The sequence below is a fragment of the Chenopodium album genome, chromosome 13 (genome assembly GCF_948465745.1).
Source record: "Chenopodium album chromosome 13, dcCheAlbu1.1, whole genome shotgun sequence".
Classification (NCBI taxonomy): Eukaryota; Viridiplantae; Streptophyta; class Magnoliopsida; order Caryophyllales; family Amaranthaceae; genus Chenopodium; species Chenopodium album.
The window spans coordinates 19284201-19302523 of record NC_137846.1 but is presented as its reverse complement, the minus strand read 5'-3'; the positions used below and the strand labels follow the sequence as shown (position 1 = coordinate 19302523).

The 18323-nt window shown below is 30.8% G+C and overlaps 1 pseudogene across 1 annotated transcript; it reads left to right on the top strand.

Annotated features, from left to right (window-relative positions):
* Positions 1-8917: 8917 nt before the first annotated feature.
* On the top strand, positions 8918-13103 carry LOC145574679 (ETHYLENE INSENSITIVE 3-like 1 protein pseudogene; annotated as a pseudogene). Its single transcript, XR_014098124.1, has 2 exons — positions 8918-9075; positions 10436-13103. The product of XR_014098124.1 is annotated as an ETHYLENE INSENSITIVE 3-like 1 protein pseudogene (transcript).
* Positions 13104-18323: the final 5220 nt, after the last annotated feature.

The following is an 18323-nucleotide window of genomic DNA, read 5'->3' as shown; positions in this document are numbered from 1 at the left end:
CCAACTAGAGCACTTAACCACCAAATATCCGTTCAAGGCCTATACATTTGGGTATCCCTTTCAAAGGTCTTTCCAAAAGTATTTGTAAGCCCAATTCTAAGTTAAAACGAAAAAATTATCATCAAAATACTAAACCGGGCACTAAAACTGACACCCTTGTACTCAAACAACCATATCATTTGATCCATAATAGATTTTAACCTAATTCCAACGACATTGGAAAGTACACATTCAGATATTTCCAATGATAACTTATATTCCTTAATCCAACTTGTTAATCAAAAGTTATGGAAATTTTAAAAATTCGTTTTTGTATAAGGCAAACTGCACCGCGTGCAACTCACTAAATGGCACACACAAGTCTTAGAGCTGCGTGCGGCACCCAGCGCAACTCTGAGAGTTGCGCGCACCACCTCATGTTGCGGCTCTAAAACCCTAAACCTAGATTCCTACACCTAGAAAAAGGGGTCTTTGCTTAGACCTAAACACAACAGAAAAATTTGAATAATAACCCTAGCAATGTGAAAACCCTAAATCTCTTAGATTCTCTTACTATCATACTACTTTTGTCCTTTCTTTCCAAATACTCTTCAACCCTAATCCGTATATTTGAATTACTTGGAGGTACGAAGAAGAAAAAAAGTCCATAAACATATAAAACGAAGATCTAAGCAAGCGAAGAACGGTTAGTTTCCTGAGCATTTAGATAAATCACTTTTCTTTTCTTGGTAAAATAACATTTATTGATTAATTAGTGTTGTTTGATCACTTTAAACAAACTTTTAATTAATTAATTAATTTCACGTAGAATCTTGCATTAATTAAAGACTAGAATTGGAATAATTAATTGTTATTTTATCACTTAATTCAAGGCGAATATTGTTTAAATCTTGTTCTTTTCACGAATTTGAATAACAAAGATTAACGACATTCATTGCAATGTAATCTTTATGTTTATTAATGATTGTAAATAAAATCAACTAACTTAGTCTTTAGGATCCACGTTGCATATATTGTTTGGTGATGAAATTGTGAAAAATTAAGAGCTAGTAGACGCCGCACTTGGCTAGAATAGCGATTCCTCCTAAAAGGAACGTTATTTTAGTACCCTCGCTCCCGAACTCATTTTTGGTACAAGTAGACTAATTTGGGCATGGGTAAACTTATGATTCATGCTAAATACCTCTTGAAACCTATTTGGGAGAAATGCATGAACGAGGTTTATGAGTTTTCTTAAAACTCATTGGCGACTCCTTATTAGTTTCTTAAAAAAAAAGCGTAATGATAGGATCAACTCTAATTCAAGTTTCCCCAAAAGTCAAGAATTCAAATCCTAGCACATTCTTAAAATGTAAAGTCCTAGGCTTTTAAAGGGTAATGGGAATACAGGAAGTGGGATCCCCAACGATGGACCACCCTCCTCACAATATGCGAATAGAGGTACTTCTTAATATGCAAAATAGAGCTTTTATGTTAATTGTTTTTGCTAATTTTAAGCTTATTTTGGTCCAAAAAAGATCAAAATAATCCAAAAAACCTTACACAATCAACTTTTACAAAAAACGAGAAAAAATGTTATTTAATTAATTAAAACAAATGATTAAAAGAAACTAATTATATTACGACACATGTCATGATTAATTCTAATGACTAACGGAGTTAACGACCGTCAGTTATTAAGGATATTCGATGAATTTTTTAAAAGGTTTGTGGCATTTGGTAAATTTTTAAAAAAACTCAGTGGCGTTTGATGAATTCGTCAAAAAAACAATGTAAAAGGGTCATCAAGTGTTCTAATGTCATAAAACAGAATATTTAGGACATAAAAATAATATTTACAATACATTTCCTTATTCTATCTTAACAAATTCAAATGGTTTTTTTTTAACTACGAAATTAAAACTACATTACAAAGATAGACAAACTAAGCCTACAACTATTAGCTAAATGATGTGCCTTATAGCACGATCCCTGTCAACCTTCTAGATGACACAAATTTCAAATTTAAGTTCCCATTTTTGAATTTTCTCGAAAGTCAAATGTTTACTAGAATCTGTAAAAACAACAATGTTAGCAGAACCTTTAGTTTCAACCCACATGAGTGCTTATAAGAGTGACACGGGGTCTGCATGCAAAGCTGAAACTACTCTGCAATATGACCATTCGTCATCATGAATTGCCTCTCCATCTATAAAGAAAGTCCAGTCTACACCAGAGCGAGTTTCATGTGTTGTTCTGCCAAGACCTGTCAATTAACAGTGTTATCCCCATTCCGTCGTCTAGTGGCCGCGCAAAGTGGAAGGCTTGCTTCCCTATTGATGTATAAACAAATCCTTGGGGGGGGGGGCTTGATGCTGGATAACCATTAACTTAGAAAAGTCTTTGATCTATAATTCATGTGTCATAACAACCATGTTAGGCTGTTAATATGACAGTGTGATGGGGATCCTCATTTCCCCTTAAAAACCCGAGAATTCTTAATAACCCAAATACTCTATAGGATAGAAATGAATTCCCCAATCACTTCACTATGTATGATGTATCCTATCCTTGCTATAAAATAGCAAGATATAGTAATTAAATCATTTTTTTTCTTTTTTTACAATAAATAAGCCATTTTATTAAATAAATTCAAATGTTGACACTACCTAAAGAGTGTAATACTGAATGCTCTCTTTGTCAAATGAATTAATTAAGTCAAAAATTTTAATGATGAATTAGGGGTTTAAAAAATAGCTATAAATATACTAACTAATTGGTCTGGATCCAAAATATTGGGTTTCACGTCATCAACATTTGTTTATTTTATCCAAAAACCCTTTTATAATTCGGATTTTGTTAATTTTCATTGAAAGACAGTAAATCTGAGGGTAACTTCAACAATTTAATGGTAACTTTTTCTTGTTTAGGGGTAACTTTTAATTTCTAATAAGTTTGATTGTATTTTGATGTGTATTTTCTAATTGATACATGTTATAAAAGGTAGGTAATACAATTGATCTAATATATTATGAATGTGTAGAATACATAAGAGTAACTATAAACACTTTTAGGGTAATTTTAATCCATCTTACAATAAATTAATAAAATTCCCTTATTTAAGAATTTGTGTTATCTTATTGTGTATGCCAACGCGTTTAGTTAATTTGAACGTTGAAGGCTAACATTATTACTACCTCATCCAGATAATTATCTTTATGACTCATTAATACAAACCAATTTATTTATTACAATTATGAATTAATTGCTAAGAAATCAATGTGTATCTCTATTTCCAATTATATATGTCAATAATTAACATTTTTCCCATATATAAACAATGAAATTCATATTTATGGTATGAAATTGGAAGAATTTAAAGCAAATTTTGAAATAACCTTATTTGAATTCTAAAGTAATAACATAAGACATTTGGATATGAATCACTTAATGACATTATTTGACTTATGTTTGACCATAGCCATTTGGAATTGTTATAATTTGTTTTTAAATTTTGGATATTTATTTCCATCTTTTGTTGATTTGGTAATTAATAAATTAAATAGAATATGAAGGTTGGGTTGGGTTGGGTTGGGTTAGGTAGAAAATAATCAAGTACTTGAATGAACACTGTAGTTGTTGTAGTACTATTATCTAAAGGTTGGGGGATACTAATGCTTGATTTATTTATGAGAAAAAAGAAAATAATTATCAATATAAATAAGATTTTTTTTTTAATCTAATGTTACAATAAAAACCTATAAATAGTAATAGTAATTAATAATTATAATAATCTTATCTTTACACTATGTAATATGTAATAATTTAAACCTACTTGAGGGATCTTTCTAAAATGATTGCGGCATTAGTACTAATCGGTTTAATAAGCCATCTGATACATTATAATTCATTGCTATGAAATTTAGTTGGATCTATTTATTTAGGAAATATATTAAATTTGTAAATTGACAACAAAATATAATATGAATAGGAGAAACAAAAGTAGAGAGCATAATAACAAGTATGATGATTCCGTCACCATGACCTACTCTAGGGAGTAAAATATCATATTTACTTATTAACTTTCCTGAAATATAAAAGAAGAAATACATCGAAGGAGATACATTAATCTTCCTCTCATCACATACCTTCTCTCAACTGAAGTTAGTGCTACATCCTTGCTTGAACTGACTTGATAGCTTTTCACACGTGCACCTTGTTATATCCAGTCATAGAAAAACCTTAAAGAAATGAACCTTAAAAATATTTCATAAGGTATAACATTAGTAGGTGTTATGAGCAAACCTTAAAAAAAAATTGGAAGAAACATGAAAGTTTGATACAAGGAAAAGGTTAAGCTAAGTGAACTTCCTAAAAGTTCGCCCAAACTTTTAGGTAAAATGTTTCATACTTGGATTGTTCTTTGTGAAATGACCATAAGATGCTTTTCTTATTGTAAATGGGGTTATGACTAGTCGTTGGAAAGATATTGAGACAAACTATTACATCTAACTTGAACTACTTAATAATCATTTGTAAATTGAGAGATATGTGTCTATAGTCAAGTATTTGCCATTCATCCTTGATTTCAAGATACAATTAACAATATTAATATTTAAAGTTTCTAGCTCTTTACACTCCTCCTGCTATAAAAACTAGTGTTTGCCCTTACTATTTCCTACGCATTGTGGTAAAAAGTTTAAATGACCGGCTCATCAGTAAACTTATATTTACTTTTAGTGCATGCTTTTGTTGTGCCGATATTTGTGAGTTTGTTGTCTTAGCGTGAATCATGAAGCACTACACACATTTTTGTATCTAGACTTGCTTTGATACTGTGCCATAAATTCTCTTGCTATTAGTGTTACCCTACTTGCAACAGACACATCAAATTAAGAGAAATTGATTGTTGTTGAATAAAAAAAAAAAAATGGGTGTAGCGGGCATGGAGCTTGCACACTTAGATACTCTATAGGTAAGTGAGTAATTTGGCTATAATCTAGAGTATTATGAATTATGTGACTTTAATTCCTAGTAAGTTTTTAAAGGTGTATTATTAGTTCTAAATTCGCGTACATTTGGTAAATGTCATAAACTAGAAGGTGGTTCATGTATGGCATTACCATTATTACCTTAATTTGAATGCATGTCATGTCTATGGATTAGAGATATCAAGGAAGTCTTTATTGGAGAAGGATTATAAGTTGAATCACAAGAACTCAATAAGCATAATGTAACGCCCATAATGATCGTTTAAACGAATCTAATTATATAATATATACTATATATATCAAGGATTAATTTCTTTTTTGGGAGCTTACATACTTAGATGTGGTTTGATTAATAATTTTACTTGATAGTGAGCAATCTTAGAATGGGTGATCCCATCATGAGAAGTTTCCTATAATAGAGAAAGAGGTGAGTTTATCCCATGTTCTAATTATCTCCTTCATCTCGATCTTCAAGCCACCACCACCAAATTTATAAACTTTAATAACCAACATCAATTGTAACTATCTCCTATATCTCAACTACGCTGTCTTTAAAGAAACTAAAAAATTTCAATGCAAATCATGTAATCAATGGTCTAATTAGGGAAATGGATTATTTGATCGAGCTTTTTACGTTTGGATGTTTTCGATCAAAGTAAAATTTTGAAATTATTATTATTTTTTTTTTTGAAATAATTCTTGAATTTTAAAAATAAATTTTATAATTGAGAGAGATATTTTTCTACCTCAACAACTAATTTCATTATTTCTCTTTACCTTATTATCTTAACTTGATTTTAAGTCAATTTTTCTGTTGGACTTATAGAACTAATGGCCATTGAAATGACACTATTCTGTCTTTTGATTTTAGGACTTTTTACTATTTAATGAGTGTTAGTTGGATCATAATAAGAGTATTATTCTTAGGGTTTCATTGTTGGTTTGAGGAATTTTAGTGGTATTACAATGAAAATTTTATTTTTATAGAAGAATAAAATAATATAATTCGATCTTCATAGAATTCTAACTTGGTTATCTTTTAGAAATTGAACAAATGAAGTCATGCAGTAAATTAAAAAAATGGCTTTAAAATTATTCGTTTTTATAATATTATATGTAGTCATGTAGATATTTTATTGAATTGTTATTTATTTTTATTGAAGCTTATGGTTCCAACTAGACCTAATAGGAAATAATGGATACTTTACACAAAATTGTTGAAGTGCATGATATGTGAATCCTATGTTAAATAGTGTGATATAAGCCAACATTACTCAGATCATCTATCCTATGTCAGATTACATGAAATATTTATGGAATTATTTGCATTTTATGTTAAAGTGCATGATAAGTACAAAATTAAGCAATAAGTGTCATGAGTTTGTTGTAACTGATAATTATAGTTTTTATACGTAAGTGAAATTGTTTGACATAAATTATCTAATCCAAACACGATAATTCACCTAATGACTTTACATATGTAAATTTGAATTTGACAAATCCTTTCTACTACCTTGCTTTCTCTTCCTTAGCAATATTTATAAACTTTCATTCACTCACTCTCTCTTTCTTTATCAATGTTTTAACACTCGTCCAACTGTTATACCCTTGCTTATTTTATGGACATTTTTCTTAACCCACTTACCATGTTAACACCGTCCCTCCAATTTCCTTAAATTGTGTGCAAATAGCAGTAAATATTTTTTTTTTAAAAAAAAGAAGCTAAGGTAGATTATGTCATCAAGATATACACTTTTGAAAACATCAAACTACACAATTTTGTTTACAAAACTCAATTAACATGGAGTGCCTTATACTAAGCAAATTTTCCTTTATATATAGTATTATAATATTTATAATGAACTAGTTACTTCCATCAAAACTTCCATAACTTAATTGCCACCTTTTTTTTTAATTTAAATAATGGAACAATAAACTTAAGCATATGACATATCAAATTTAAAATTGAAATTGCTTTAGAAAATCAAAAACTATGTTATTGATCAAAAGGTAAAATACATGAGATTAGGACAAATATCGTCTTATTATTAAACCGTGTCTATCTAAAAAGAGGCAGCAACATAATCTACTACGCAACTACGTTGTTAGTTTCAAACCTGGAAGGAGTTGACAATTAAAAAGTGTCAAAGAAAGGTTTTGATTTACTTCAAAGATCCAAAAACCCATTAAAAAAGTAAATCAATACTAAGCTAAGACAACAAATGAGGGCGGAGAATACCAAAATTCCTTAGATTTTCTTTTTCTAAGGTAGAAACTTGATATTGTGATTTCTTATAATTATTACTTGATGAAAAATAAGAATTAGAAAATCATAGTTTTGATACCAAATATTATCTCTAGAAGAAAAAAAACCATTATTAATCCGCCAAATGAGAGTTTTACCATGGATGAAATATCAAAATTTTATATTTAATTAAATTAACGATTAGTTTTTGAAATATTTATCCTCGTAGAATTAACAATGAACTCTCCATTCATAAAAAACATTGTAGCATGGTTCAACATCCAAATTCATATAAATCTAGAAGTGTTATACTTGTTATAAGATGAACTACCATAGGGCACAATTTAGGAATTTCCCAACTATGAGAATCTGTAATAAAAATAATCAAGCTAGATTTGTAATAGAGAAAGTCCGTGAGTTCATTCGGGTAACTAGTTAGTAAAAATACAACAATAATATCAAATTGGAATAAACATCGTTTATGTAACCTAATTTTCATCCTAAGACCTTCAAGTATAACTGATCGAATTTTGAATTTTTTTTTAAGAGTTATGGTTTGTATTAAAAAAATCAGTTTAGAAGATGTATTTACACGGTGAATCTGTAACTAAAAAGGAAGAAAAGTAAAGATGACGCACCCACATCCACCCTAATTCACTGAATAACAAGTTCAAATATTATGAATAATTATCACATATTGCATTAATAAATTAGTCATTTTTCTAACATAATTTCAACGAATAAAATCACTTCCACTGTATTAAAATAACACTAAATAATATTCAAAATACAGGGTAAATCTCAAGAACTCAAATTTGACAGTAAACTTATTATATTTTATTTAAAAAGAGTTAAAGATTAAACAAAAAATCCTTAATTAATCATAAACCTAGTATATAGCATTATTATATTACTTTCTCCGTTTTTTTATAGTTGCAACAGTTTGACTTTTACACTATTCCCTCCGTCCCAAATTACTCGCAACAGTTTGACTTTTTGCATTATTCACACATCTACTTTGACCATCTTTTTCAGCTATTATATGAAAGTCAATGTAATCATGTAAGATTTTGTTGGGTCTATTTTAATGTATAGTTTCTTAATATAAACTTTTTATAACTTATTTAAATATATAATAAAATATATCAACGGTCAAACATGTGCATCGACAAGCGTGTCCAGTCAAAATGTTGCAAGTAAACTGGGACAGAGGGAGTATTTATGTGTTTCCACTTTGACTAGCTTTGACGATTTATACCTAAATAAAAATGTAGTAATGTGTAATCTTGTTAGATTCGTCTCGATTTGTAAAATTTTAATATCTAAAATTTATAATTTTTACATTTTAGAAATCAAAGATATTAACGATTTAAAACATGCATCGACAAGCGTAAAAAAAAAATTACAACTATTAAAAAACAAAATTAATATAATTTAAAAAATCAAGAGCAAGCATATTCCTCCCAAGATGTGTGGCTAGAGATTTTACTAAAAAATCAAGAGCAAGCATATTCCTCCCAAGATGTGTGGCTAGAGATTTTACAAAGATGGGAAAATGTGTAGGGATGCATCACACCCAATAAAATCACTCAAAATGAAAGATGGTATTTCAACTAACCATAGTTAATAAAAAAAATATAATTTATGAATATTATTATATAAATACTACAAAACAAAAGATACTGTCCACCATCTTAGACAACCCCACAATCTCCATTTCCTCTCTCTTACCCTCTCCATTTTGTCCACCACCATACTAAAAAAGAGAGAAAAAGCTCTTCTCTTTCTCTCTCTACTTTATCTCTCTAAAATCGTTCACCTTTACTAGAGTTTGAGATCATCCATGGGAGCAACGTAGAGGTAATAATCTTAGCTTCTTTTTTATGTTTTTGGATCTATTTTATTTTAATTCAATCTTTGTTGGTGAATAATTGGTTTAATTAATTTATTTTTATTTTGATTTATTTTGGTGTTGTTCTTGGTGTTTGTTGGTTCAATTTATTTTTGAGGGATATATTTGGGAATATCTATTTTTGGGTGCTTTTTTTTAATTTGTTTTTCTGATTCCTAAATTTTATGACATGATTTTTTGTGTGTTATAATTATTTATTTATTTTGATTTTCATAAAAAGATATTACTATGACCAATCGATACCCATTTCATAACTTTATAAAGTGGCCATTGGGTTCATTTTGTTTCTGTAAAATTAAATAATTTGAGGGTTTGATTTTTTATTTTTTTAAATTTTTTTTTGGGGGTTTTAAAATTCATTTTACTAATTTTTAAAGGATGGTAAGAAAAATTGGTTCTTTGTTTTTTTGATATAAGAAAAATTGGTTCTTGCTTCACAAATCAAATATTTTTTTATTTTTCTAAAAAAAAAGCTTCTTATTTGAATGTTTGATCAAATAATATGATTGGGAAAAGGCTAAATTGAGACGGTCTATAACTTATTATTCGATCACATATAATTTTCTCTTTATTTGGGGATAGCTTTTGATGTGTCCATTAAAGCATGTGTGAGATTGGCTCTTGGGTAAATAGAGGTTAAAAATTGTTTGTAAAATGATGAAGTGAGTTTGACTTGCTTGATAAATGCGTTATATATGCTGGAAATGGCTGTCTAATTAATCATTTGGAAAAAATTATTAAATTCCTTGAGTTTATAATTAACAGATCTCCACACTTGGATCTGTTGGTCAATTCTTTATCTTTCTAATGCTTGTTTTTCACACAATTAATCATAACCTTTATTTCCATCATTTTGTACTTCATATGGATTATATATGCATAAATCACGCGTCAATTGATGTAATTAAGTTAAATACTACTGTAGGATAAAATTTGATGTTTAAAAATATTTAAATTTTGATTTGCAATACTTGTGAATTTGGGAATTTCAAAAAAAAAAAAAAAAAAAAAAGTGAAGTTCATCGGTTTGTCTTCTAAATATTTGGAATAGTGTGTTTATTGCATAATTTATTTTTTTTGAAAAGGTGATATTTTGAGCTTCTTTAGATGTGAAGAGTTTTATGAGCAAGCTGTAAAATACGTGTTAATAATTATGGTTCAAATCTCGGTAATAAATAGACTTTAATTAAAAATGTGTAAAATTTGCGTAACATTAAATTAAATGTTTTCTTGTTCATTGAATCCAATCTCTTTGAACATCTTAACTTATATATTTATATGTGGGTTGCTTGATTTTGCATTTTGCAGGCTGAGCAAATAAAACCCCTTATATTTCTATCCTTCTTTTCGGTGGAACTTCTTCTATAAGTAGGGAGATTATTTGACTTTACCTTCACCGAAGCGATTAACAAGTCGTCGGTCATTCATTTAAACATCTGTTGCTAGTGTCTTTTGGTTTCTTAGAGGTATTTGAAGATGATTTCATCGGCGAAAATGGGTTTGCTTGATGATATGGGTTTTTGTTCAAGCTTTGATTTCTTTGCTCCTCCCCCTTCCATGACGGAGGAGGGAGAAGCTGGCGGTGAAGCTGAACAAGAAGGGACTGGTGATGAGGACTACTCTGATGAAGAGGTAGATGTTGATGAGCTTGAGCGGCGTATGTGGAGAGACAGGATGCTTTTAAAGAAGCTTAAGGAGCAGAGCAAAGATAAGGCCAAAGAGGGAGTTGACGCTGCTAAGCAGCGTCAGTCACAGGAGCAGGCTCGTAGGAAAAAGATGTCAAGGGCACAGGACGGGATTCTGAAATACATGCTGAAAATGATGGAGGTCTGCAAGGCCCAGGGTTTTGTTTATGGGATTATTCCTGAGAAGGGAAAACCTGTTAGTGGAGCCTCTGACAATCTGCGAGCCTGGTGGAAAGAAAAAGTTCGATTTGACAGGAATGGTCCTGCAGCCATTGCCAAGTATCAAGCAGATCATTCCCTCCCAGGGAGCGAAGAGGACTGCAATGCTTTGGCATCAACTCCACACACCTTGCAGGAGCTCCAAGACACTACACTTGGATCTCTATTATCAGCTCTGATGCAACACTGTGATCCACCGCAGAGGCGGTTCCCCTTGGAGAAAGGTGTTCCCCCACCCTGGTGGCCTTCTGGTAATGAAGAATGGTGGCCTCAGTTGGGCCTTCCAAAGGATCAAGGAGCACCACCATATAAGAAACCTCATGATCTGAAGAAGGCGTGGAAGGTAAGCGTTCTTACAGCTGTCATCAAGCATATGTCACCTGATATAGCAAAGATCAGGAAGCTTGTTCGTCAGTCCAAGTGCTTGCAGGATAAGATGACAGCCAAAGAAAGTGCGACATGGCTTGCCATCATCAATCAGGAAGAGGCTTTGGCACGGAAACTCTATCCTGATCGATGTCCACCTCCAACTGCTGGTGGTGGTGGGTCCTTGGTCATCAGTGATACTAGTGACTATGATGTTGAAGGGGTTGAAACTGATCCTAACAGTGAAGTGGATGACAGCAAGCCACAGAATATCAATCTCTTCAACTTTGGTGGCGGCGCAGAGAGGGAGAAATTCATGGCTTCTAATCCTATGATGACTTCTAACCCTATGATGACTTCAGTGATTAAGGGAGAGGTTATTGATACCCATGTTTCAGAGTTTACTGATAAGAGGAAGCAGCCATCTTCTGGGTCTCATATGGTAATGGATCAGAAGATATTTGTTTGCGAGTATCCTCAATGCCCATATGGGGATAGCCGTCTTGGTTTCCTTGATCGGAACTCAAGAAATAATCACCAACAGAACTGCCCATATAAGTTTAGTTCTACTCTCGGTGTTGGAGCAACCAATTTCCAGAGAAATAGTATTGAAGCTTCAAACTTTCCTACATCCTTTGCACAACAGGAGAAGCTGCCTCTCCAATCTGAGAATCAGGCACCGGCTACCTTCAGTGTTTCTGGCCTTGAAATTCCTGAAGATGGTCAAAATCTGATAAGCAATCTGATGTCAGTGTATGATACTAGCACCCCGCAGAGCAAGAATGTCAGTGCAGGGAATGCAACCTTTATGGAAAATAATCAGATGGGTGGAAGCTTTGTTAACCAAGGTGCTATGTTCGGAAACAATGCTTCCCAAGGAATGAACATAAATGCAATGAAGGATCATAATCAGATGCAACCAAAGGTGTCTCAGTTCCAAATAGAAAATGCCTTTTTGGCTCAAGGGATGGCCTTAAATGGGAACAGCAATCAACAACATAAGCATCAGTTTCCAATGGGCGGTGTTGTTTTCCAAGGAACAAATGTAAACCAGCCTGAACAGAAATTGCAGCCGCTTGCAATCGACAACAGCTTCTCCAACCAGAGAGCAGTTCCTGGGGGCAATGTTACCCACCAGGGAAATAACATGGGTGGTTCTGTTTACCCATCAAATGCAATTCAGCTGGATCATTGTAGGGCTTTTGATCCTTCTTATGGGATGACTCTGAATGACAATATGGCAGACTTTGGATATGGCACCCCATTCAATCTCTCAACGATTGATTTCGACCAGCTCTCGAGGCAGGACAGCTCTATCTGGAACCTGTAAGTGAAGGATTTGGCCGTGAAGGAAGTCGAAATCGAGGAGTAACCAGCAAGCTGTACATTCTGAGAAGGAGATTGCTTTAAGATCTCTTCTTTCAAATAGGTGAAAGCTTCGCCTGCTGAATTTTTAGCTTTGATTTTTATCCTTTTTTCCTTTCTTTTTTAGATATAATCTGAAGAACCAACATAGTAGACTTCCTTCCATTTTACTTTCTTGCATCCATATATCCCATCTAGCAGTAGTTGATGTTTGGCCTCACTCTGATGGGAGAAGGCCTTCTGGTTTTAACTTTTATTTTTACTTTTCCGACTATATAATTTATGATGTAGCAATCTTGATAAACCCACAGTATATAATATAAATATGTTTTGATCTATAATGACCCTTTGCTTAATTCTAATTTTGTTTATATAATGGAAATTTGTTATTTTTATGTATGGGCTAAGAGTAGCTATGATTTGGGTTAGTCTTCAAACTATGCTTCTACCATCGTTTGTGATTGGTATAGTCGATCTGTATCATTATGTATTTTCGGGACCAGTGTTATCCAATCCTATTGAATGATTCATCAATACTCACTCAATTACTTGTATTTGGTAGTGAAGTGAAAAAGTGGCCCCTAATATATCCTAGTTTAGTAAAACCTAGTCATTTAAGTGTCAAAGTAAAATTGGATATTTTAGAGGAAAAACACAAAATAGTCAAGTCAAAATTAGGCAGAGCTGGAGATAGGTTATTCACTAATCACTTTCATTTTCATCACCTTCCTACCACCTTCCTAATTGGAAGGACTAGAAAATAAAAAAGATGGGATGATTCAATGGTTGAATAGGTCGTTACTCGCCACCTTATAACATATCTTTCTATAACATAAGGGACCCTCTAAATATAATTTTATGGGTCCCACATTTTGGTGTGCTCTTATCTTGAATAGAAATTGAAGAAAGAGAAATGGAAATGAGCTGTACATGTGTGAGAGGAATGGACGGTGGGTTAAGGGGGGAAGCATTTGGATACTGAGGCTGTTTTTAGTGTTTATTCTCTCATTTATACTTGGTTTGTGTAGGTCCATGATAAAATAATAATTACTTATTAGAAATTACAGGTTGATCTCCTTGATTTATAAAACTTGTAAGGTAAGAACTTTTAAGCACACTCCATTTACAATAATTTTACTGTACATTGTCTAATTGCAGGGTGCTCCGTAATTTTGTAGGGATAATTTTAAAAAGTATAATATGATTACTTTTATGCATTATGTGATTATAACGAGTTTAATTTCTTGTATAGAGTTTAACTTTATTTGCACTAATTTTAGATAACTTTTATTTTATATCAAGGTAATTGTTGATCAATGGTAATTGTACACTCGGTTTATTTAAAAAGGTTGTGCATGCTGAATTGTTGAGTTTATATTAGAGTTTTGATCTCTAGTTTGAGTAACTTTAAATCTGATATGTTTCTAAAATGTGAATAAGCCATGAAATAAGTTTTGTATAAAGATAATATAGTTAGTTCATACAATGAGATTTTATTTTTATACTCCATTAAAGACTGTAACTTTAAGCAATAAAACATAGTTAACTTTTACATAATAAGTAACTTTTACCATTTTATGTTTACCTTACTAACTTTATAATAGATGTACAATATTTAATTTGTTATACCTCGATTTATTCAGAAAGTTTAATGAAAAAATTGTAAAATTATAAGATAATGTAAATCATTAAGAAAAAAGATAAAATATATGAGAGGATATAAGTAAATATGGCAGTGTGTTAGGGTTAAGGTAATTAAAGAGTGCTAACAATTAACTTAATCATAGTGAAAGTTCATATGCTTTTTTTTTCTCCCAACTTTCTCTTTACTTTTTCATGAGCTCTTTGGCTCTTAAGTTTAACACCATTTTTCCAATACTATTAGACCAAACCCTTTTTTGTTCCCTACTATTCGTCTCTATTTTATCTTCTACTTGTACTTTTTCAATGATGGTCCATCACTTGTTATTAACTCTTTTACGAAGTACTAATATATTACTTCAATGTTTGTAAAGGAAATATATCTCATATAATAATATAATTGTAATTATATTGTCGACAAAAATTATCACATACTCACATTTTTCATACATTGATACTAAAATTATTTAATCTTTCTTCTCCTAATTGCATGAGAGTGGTGGAAGATTTGATATTTTATTATCTTTTGTGCGTGGAGCTTCCGCAGTTGTTCCGTGTAAGAACTTTTACATAAAATAATGTTTATTTAACAATAACACACATGCTAATCAACTATAGAATCAATCAAAGTTCTCAAAAAAGAAAGCACATCAATATGCACACTTCACTGCACTTTCACTGTTTTATACAAATATAACTCTCAAATTTTAACCCGAACCATGAAATAACCTATTATTGACTCGATCTTATAAGAATCAAATATGCTAGAATTTGTGAGCTAGGAACCAAAAATCGACCCATTCTGAATATGTGGAACTTGAAACTGAATTGAACTCATCGAATATATTGAACCCCATATGACTTGTAGTCCTGATATCAAATTAACCCGTGACACTCTAACATAGAACTTAATTGAACCAAATATGTTCTAACCTATTAGCGACTCGTCTCATTTAATTTCAACCTTAAAAAAATAAAACATATAAAATATTGAAATAGAACCAGCCCACATTTTCCCAAGTTGTGACTTTCTAAAAGTTGTTAATAGAGGAAGTAATAATAATGCATAACAAATACTAAAATATTAAAAAACACATGGGGGTGAGAAAAAAGGAGGAGAGAGATGGATAAGTGGGGCCACTTATGTCCAATTGAAAGATTAGATAATACCACTTACTACGTACTGATATTATTTTTACACGTAGTGAGTACCACTGAATGAATATATAATACCACTACATACATACATGGTATCATTGAATGTTCAATGATACTATTTGATCATCTAGTGATACAATTGATCACCCAATGGTACTACTCTAAGGGTGTGTTCACATTTACTGAACTGAGCTGAACTGAACTGATTGGAACTTAAGTGAACTAAACTGAACTGAATTGATTGGAGCTGAACTGAACTGAACTGAAATTAAGTAAATGTGAATAGGCCCTAAATTCATAAATGCATTTACGTAAAATGACCCCCATGTCCCTCGTTATGCATTTACTCATACATCACAAATCTCCCTTTGAAAGGCGCCGTTGTCAATGCGTGGTTCCTACATCCAATTGTACCATAATGCTTGGTACACCTACAAAGAACATAAGGCAAAATGAAAAGAACGCATTTTTTATAGAGGGAATTTTTCAAATTTAGTAAAGATAACTACCGAATATTTTTAAATCCCAAAATTAATGAGTAGACTTCAAATGTATTTAGTTTCATCCCAATCATTTCCTTTCTTTCCCCCCAAAAAAAAAAAAAAAATAAAATAAAATAAAATAAAATAAAAAAATCAGTTACTCATTAGAATAATTATCACTCCCTAAAATTATTTTCTCTTAAATATAATTTAAGATTTCATTTTGAAAATTCAAAATTGGAATTCAAAATTCAAAATTTAAAAATTTTATTGTCATGGGTATTATTACTTGTGATGTTCTTTATACTACCTCCGTTACAGGTTATGTGCAACGATTCGACATTTTCTTTCTCTGCTTTATGTCAAATCGTTGCACATAACCTGTAACGGAGGTAGTATGATTTAATATTGTTTTTTATCTGAAACATAATGTACTTTATATTTGTTTGTAATTTATAATTAATTATTAACGTTATGTTAGTTCATATGTTTATTTTTACTCAGCCAACTTTGGTGTTTGTTCTGCTTACCGTGCTGAGCTGCTTGCTTTGGAAGTGGGACTTTGTATGGCAGTGGACAAAGGCATCTCTAAGATACTTCTACAAATGGATAACAAGGCCTGTTGCATTGAAGCTTTACAGAACGAACGATTGCAAGGAGGAGAAAGTGCAATTATACTAAGGGAGTGTCGTGATATCATTAAGTCTTTTGGACTTAATTCTTGTGTTTTTCATTGTCACCGGGAGGGGAATAAGGGTGGCCGATAGGCTTGCTAATATAGGTGATATCTAAAAGGAGTGGGTACTTTATTTTGATAGTCCTCCGATCGAAATAAAGGAACTTCTTCGGGAGGATAACTTAGGAGTTAGGAGTCACCACTCCCCGGTTTGTAATTTAATTTTGTTGCTTTATTTGAATAAAGGGCTTGGCCTTCATTTGCACAAAAAAAAAAGTTTATTTTGATATTATAATGATATTTATTATATATTTGTAATAAACTATTTTATATGTTAATGTTATTTATAGTCACATGTTCATTGCTTACAGTGAAATGTTCTTTGAATTTTGTATCCGTATCATATATTGTGAAATGTTATTTGAATTTTGTCACTGAATCAAGATTGGTAAATGTACATAATGTTCATTACATAATATAATCATGTTATTCATTAATATTACAAATGTTCTTTGTTGCTAGAGGAGGTCCCAAAATAATATCGTTATCTACCTTCATGATCCTGATTTCAAAAAAAAAAAAAAAAAAAAAAAAAAAAGAAGATGAAACTGAATATACAAAATAATAGAATAATTAATATATGACATTAAAAATAAATATCATAAAAATTAAATTTTCGTCCAAATTATATGAATATAAGGGTCAAGTTAAAAACATAAAAAATTAATTCAAAAGCACAAAGGCCTTAAATCACATAAAAGTTTAACATTATGAAAGTGAGCATATATAATATGAAATTATTGAACATTATGAAAATGAGCAATGGAAGCATATATCGTACTTATCCTAATATAAAATGTACATAATATTATAATAGAAAGATCATGGAATAATATACAATGTACATGACATTAATAAATAAATATATACTAAAAGACACACCAGCAATGACACGTGTCATCACTTGGTGTGTCCTTAGGTTTTTTTTTTTTTTTTTTTTTTTTGAAATTATATTAAAGAAAAAAATTTTATACAAAAATAATTCACTTAATGTTACAAAAATAATTCCCTAATGTTATACAATATAATTAATAAAAATAAAAAAATTTTGACATATCTTTAACACAAATTTTTATATAGCTATAAAAAAAAACTTTCTTAACATAATTTTGATTATTTTCTACATCATGTTATACCTAACATATCTTTTGTAATTCGGTACTTTGATCAAAATTTGTCAACTATATTCTTAGATTTTTTTTTTGTTTATAAAAACTAATTATAATGATAGCTTAATAATGGTTATTGAAAATTATCGTGCATGACACGGGAACTAACCTAGTGTTATAAAAAGTACATGGCCTAATTGAAATATTGTGCAATTGAAATATTGTACAATTAATATAATATATTTTTTTTACTAATAACATTAATTTCATAATCTAAATAATTACAAATGTAATCAAACAAAATTATAAATCAAATCATATCGACATTCATTTCAGTGACAAATTAAAATTATTAATAATTTTACAATGGATTTTGAATCACATTGTCAAAGAACATAAAACAATGCAATAAAGAACATCATCTTCATCTTCTAA